The 5,998-nt window shown below is 42.3% G+C and overlaps 1 long non-coding RNA gene across 2 annotated transcripts; it reads left to right on the top strand.

Annotated features, from left to right (window-relative positions):
- Positions 1-277: 277 nt before the first annotated feature.
- Positions 278-3,873, top strand: LOC136056971 (uncharacterized). Of its 2 annotated transcripts, none has more exons than XR_010622986.1 (4): positions 278-346; positions 2,727-2,782; positions 2,897-2,942; positions 3,843-3,873. It is a non-coding gene; the product is annotated as an uncharacterized LOC136056971 (long non-coding RNA). The 2 variants fall into 2 exon arrangements; XR_010622987.1 differs by having other exon boundaries at positions 2,724-2,782.
- Positions 3,874-5,998: the final 2,125 nt, after the last annotated feature.

Here is a 5,998-nt window from a genome sequence, read left to right as displayed (position 1 = left end):
AATAAAGCAGCTCAAATGCTTTAGTGTCAATCACAGGTACATGTCACCTTCCTTTATTGAGAAGAGACAATAATCTAGATTGAAACACAATCTATAACAAAATTGCATGAATACTAACATTGTATTAGTATACTGTTTTCAGGAAGCATAGCACATTTTTGTGTGTACTTGCAAAGCTTCACTCTGTAAATATTATAATATAAGCTACAGAGCTACATTTGTTCAGATATTTTGAAATACATTTATTATTTATTTATTTTTTCTTTTCTACCCTTCTATTATGGACCATATTATACAGGACAGATAGCAGGACACAAGAGCCAAGAGAGGCCTAGAGACCTCAAAGGTAGGAAGTATCAATATTTCTGTTCAGAAGAGGAAGAAATAGATAGTTGATGCTTTATTAAAGAAAGCAATGTGATCTCAACCTTCATTGGACAGGAAAGAATCCACAAAAGACAGTTCCCCTGCATTTATTTGTTCACAGAGATCTCAGTGGGAGTTCATCCATTATAAAACTCCAGGTATAGTTCTCAGTTTGATGACAGAAAAATGACTCAGAAGAAAAACAGTGGGGGATAAACTCATGATAAAGAACTGTAATAAAAAATACTGAAAATAATTTGACCACCAGGCATAAACATATTGGAAAACAAGCTTCAGTCATCTTGCTGGTAAGAACAACAAATTTTAGCTGGAGCTATAGTATGTACTGCTTTTTTTTTTTCCCCCAAGATGATGTAGTGATAGGACTGTAATACAGTAGAAAATGTTATCCTATTTGAGGCTTATCAAATCATAAAACGGTGTTTTAATGTATAATGCATATTAATGAAGAATAATGGCGAGTAGTAGTAACTTTATTTTTCTCTTGGGTGTTTCACATTTGGAAGCAAGTACTTGCTTTACAGTTTGCTGAGTTTAGTACATAAAAGTCAGTAAGCCTAACTTGACACCTACATTCAGTTAACCACAGGAAATGTTTAACTTAGCAAACATTACAGCATTTGAAATATTTCTTCCTTCCTTCCTAATTCTGAATCGAAGATTTCTTTCTTTTGCAATTAATTTTAGTAGCTTTTTTTTCAGAGATGAGTTTGGCAGCCAGTACCTCAAAAAGGAAATATGTTTAACTCATTGGAACTGTGGGTGTCCCTGCTCACTGCAGGGAGTTGGATCAGGTGGCCTTTTAGGGTCCATTCCAACTCAGACGTTCTGTGATTTTGTAAGTCATTAGACAGATACAAGCTATCCATTCACCATCTTTTCTAGTAGAGAAATTTGGAGAAGTATCATAAGCCTTACAGAACCCAGCACATGCCCTTCAGGCAATACTCTGTAGATCTATGAAGCTGATTTCCCAAAGGATATCAGAGGTCCTTATGTGTGAGAGAGTGAAGAGGTCCGTAGAACAGAAATGCACTGAGAACCCCTAAAGATGTAGGGAACCACATCTGACAGGGATGGTTCCCTGAGAGGAAAGTAGTTACTGTCTGGAAGAGCATTTGGGGAAAAAAATGGTATTCTTCCCCCAGACTTCTTTAGAGTTGGTTTTCTGTGTTGTTTATCCAGTTAATGTTCCATTAGCTTGTGAAGCAGTTTGCATTCTTCATGGAGGTGATCCCCTGCTCCATCCATGTTTTTATTAAGTATCTCATGAAAACAAACTGCATAAACACAAGTCAAATAATTGTTTCTCTGATAATTCCCAAAGCTTAGACACGATACTCTATAAATGGCACAAGAAGTGTTCAGAAATGGCATGGAAGCAGGTCTGGGTTTGGAAGCTGTGTAGCTTTGTCAGTATGGTGCTGTTTTGGGGGATAATTAGGGACAGGAATTGAATTACAGAGTTCATTTGTGGAGAGAGAAAAAGGGGGTGAGCAGGATAATTAGGAAATGCTGGTCCAGGCATGTCTCAGTGATAATAACAGAGAGAAAAACTTGACCATGTGCCGTTAACTTGGCAGCAGATAGCACTGCTGCACTGACTCATTTGGTAAGGACAGATGAGTAGTACGTTTTTTACCACTGAGTTGACTCTTTCAATAACCTTTGAAATAGCAAAATTGATGTTATTACCATGATATACTAGGGCCTCCTACTACTGAAACAAAGTTCCTTGACTCAACTTCCAGTTGGACTGGGCTCTCAAGTGCAGTGTGCAGGGCTGGCGGGGGTCAGTACTTCCACGGTACTTTGATGACTGAAGCACACTACGGTGCCTAACCTGAGTGAGATGCTGGGGCATGTCAGGAGGAGGCTTTTTCTTCTTTTTCTTTCCCTTGGCAGAAGTTGCTGGCTCATGTTTAAAAGAGCTGTTCTGGAGCTTTGAATTTTAATTATTTTTGAATCAACTTTTGGATATTTGTTGCTATTAAACAAAGGATTCATCTTCTGGAAAGGACGTGCGACTGGCTGGGAGTAATCCTGTTCACAGTTTTATTTCTTTTGTTCCATATTGTTAATGCTAGATTTTGGGGTTTCTTTTCCTCAGCAAACATTAGGACAGCGGGTAGAAATGGAGGAGTAGCATAAAACAAATTTTTATTCCAAAAACAATCGCCTTGTTCTGAATTGTCTGAAGCATTTAATGTTTTTCTCTACAAAATCTCATGATAAAAGGGTTGTCAATATTAAAGACAGTATGAAATGCAAAACTATCTGTTGTATTCAGATGAAAGCTTCTCTTTGCCTGATCATTTACTTTACTCATTTCACAGCAGAAAACTACCATGTCATGGCTGGATATGGCATAGCAGCAATATGTCCACAGAGCATGGTAAGTTTTACCCTGGTATGGTTTATAAAAGAGAATTATTACGTAGCTTCAATCCAACCAACTCAAACAAATGTTACTCTCATGTCTTCTTTACTTTACCTTGAATTTCCACAGGCATGCCACGTGCCTTCATTCCACCATGATAAATCAAGAGAAAAACGTAAGTTTTGCAAACCTTCATTTATGTGTCGAGGAAGATTCTCCCAAGCTTGCATTTTGCTTTCTGCAGGCCACAAAAGTCTCCTTTACCATCTGACAACTTATGAATGTTTGTACTTAAGAGCAAAGTGACTTCCAACTGTACCCCAACAAAAATTCAGTGATTCACCAACTTGATGTACAAGATGGCAGAACACAGTATGGTTCTGTTTGTAAGAGAATTTCTTTGAGATTTGTGGCTATAAATATATATATATATTCTGGTGAAGTTAGTTATTTAAAAATTTAAGAGGAAATATTATAAAAATTGCTGTATTGTTTAGAAATAATGATCAGTGGTGCAAAAATTAAAAGCAGATGATGTATGTGTAAAATGTGTGATTGGGAATCTTGTGAAGATGAACAAGTCTATTGGCCACTGGGTTGATGATTGATCTTTTGAAGTAAGAGCTTTTGTGTTTTTTCCCAGCTATGATGTTGACCAATGCCGTTATACTTTCAATTTCAGCTTTAAGTGCTTTCGAACTCAGTATTAATGTGTTATTTGTGGCTGCATCCATTACAAGGCAGGTACTTGCTAAACATGTAATACATATATTTCACAACTGAAATGATAACGGAAGGAAACTTACATTAGATATGTCTTGTTTATAAATTTACTGAAGTAAAGCAACAGAAAAAGGTCTTGAAATTAAGAGATTAGGTATTGCTGACAAGTGTAACTACGTAAGGTACAATAAGAAAGTAGGTGTGAGTGTGGTGATAAAGGACCCCTCACTAAATATGCTGATATCAGTTTTGCTTGGGATCTGCTAAAATACATGCATGTTCTGTCTCTGTATGGACTCAAAGGAGAAAGAGGGAATCCAATTTGTCGTCTCTCATTCCCTTTGCTCTCCAGGAAATCCTACCATAAGATGAGCAGACTCAAGCAGTGTGTGATGATGCACTTCTCCAGAACAGGGCAGTGCAGTCCGAGCTGTGGTGGATGGTGCAAGAAGGCAATGGGAGGGATGTTCTTGGCAGAAGGGGGTGCCCTAATATATCTCTGTGGCTTGAACAGGGATGGATTATTTGTGGCAAATCCATCTGTCTAGTGGTGAGAACATAGGACTTGCTTTGAAAATCTAAGGTATGTCTATATTTCTGCCAGGCAGTTTGTGGCCTGTAATTATTTCCCTGTGCTATTCTGTTAATTTACACCTCTGTTTTACTTTGCTTGTGTTCAAGCAGGTCCATGTTATAATGGATATGTACCAACCGTGCTACAGAACAAAGGCCAAGTTTCAAGTGTTCCGGAGTGAGTTTTTGTCATACCTGTTCAAATAGCAAGTCAGGGGAAAAAAACCAACACCACAACAAAACCATGTATTCAAGCCATTAAATTAGCATGTTACTACAGATCTAGATACATTAATAACATACAAGCATCCTGAAGTCCAAATCTTTGCAGTTTGTGGGGTGCAAACTCTGGTTCCACTCACCTGTATGAGGTTTACCTGCACCTCAATCGCAGAGGGTTGACCACAGAGCGAAGCTCCTGGCATAGGCATGGCTCTGACACAAACCTGTTGTTTCCAGTAGTTCTGTTTAGCATGTAAGATATTGTATTGCCTGAAGTTTATCTGTGTGGGCCTATAAAAATAGCCATCAAATAGATCAAATAAACTTATCACTAACATAGTGTACTGCAGCTTTCTTTCCTAGGAAAACAGTGCCTTTGGACACTGTTTTTCATGGGAGCATAACTGAAGAATTAGAAATGTCACTATTGTGCTTGAAAATATAGTTTCGTTTAGAAGAATGAGGATTAATTTCAGTCTGTGTAATTGCAAAGGTAGCTAGCTGCAGATTAGCTGGTGTTTGGGCTCTTGTTGGTTCTGACATCCAGCCCTGTTTTCATGGCTATGCTCTGGAGGAGGAGCAGCAAATTCTCCTATCTCACTGCCGGCATACGTTTACCCCCTTATGTGGTGGAAAAAAAGCAGTCCCCTGGGAGCTGAAGGGAAAACGGATTCAGAAACAAAGACAGTGCAGCTCTGAGGGTCCTATAGCTGTGTTGTGGTTGGGGGCTGTCCTGGCTGCAGCAGTGCTGGGGGCACGGGCACGGCTGCTGGGCAGAGCAGCGCGAGTGCCGCTCTTAGGTCTGCTCCGCTCTTAGGGCGTGATGCCGCGGGCAGCCCGCTCCAGCCTGGCTCATCACATTCGCTCTCTGCTCCTGTGGCCACAAGTTTCAGGAATGTTACCTGTTGCGTAAACCACCGCCGTTAACTGTTTCAGGGCAGCCCGTGGACTGATGCCTCCCGGCTCTACTCTTTCCTGGTTTACCTGATCTGCCACCGTTACGGTAGGTACCCCCGCCTTACCCATCCCTGCAGAGCTCTGCTCAGGGCCGGGGTGTACTGTTTAGGTACTCAGAGGCCCTTTAAGACTTTTTTTTTTTTTTTCAATGTTCTTATGTATTTCTACCTCCGCTGTGGTTGGTAAAACAGCACCACGCCCCAGCTGCCATCACTGTAAGGCAGGCATGAAAATGATCCAGTTTAAAGAACGACACGGCGGGGCGGGCAGCAGCTCGTGCCCTTAGTGCCGCTCCGCGGACGCTCTTTAGGAGGGGGGATTCCTAAAGCGCTGCAGCATCCGCAGCTCTGCTGTTTACCCCTCCCCCCCAATCCCCGCGGTGCTCCCGCTGTGCCCCCTCGCCCCTCCCCCCCAGCAAAGCACACTCAGCTCCCGTTTCGCCTGCTGAAAAGTTTGGTTTTATTTACAAGAGAGTCGGGGGAGCTCCCGCCGTTCGTCCACGCGCGCGGTACTAAAAGCGGCCGCTCCCTCCTGCCAAAAACGCGAAGGGGCGGCCGAGGAATAAATACAGCTCTCGCCCGCGGCCCCGCCGGGCTCAGGCGATCCGGCTGCAGAACTCGAGGAAGTCCCTCTCCATGAAGAGCTCGCTCTCCAGCACATCGTCCTCGGAAGGGAAGTACTGCTGGCTCTCCTCCTGCGCGGGGACGGGCGCGGGCGGGGGGGGCTCGGCCGGGCGGGGCCGCGCGTCCTCGGCGG

The sequence above is a fragment of the Cyrtonyx montezumae genome, unplaced genomic scaffold (genome assembly GCF_038088225.1).
Source record: "Cyrtonyx montezumae isolate F1298 unplaced genomic scaffold, pur_monq_1.0 scaffold_6, whole genome shotgun sequence".
NCBI classification, from domain to species: Eukaryota; Metazoa; Chordata; class Aves; order Galliformes; family Odontophoridae; genus Cyrtonyx; species Cyrtonyx montezumae.
Note: the sequence above shows the minus strand (reverse complement) of the source record. Positions and strands in the feature narration are given on the sequence as shown.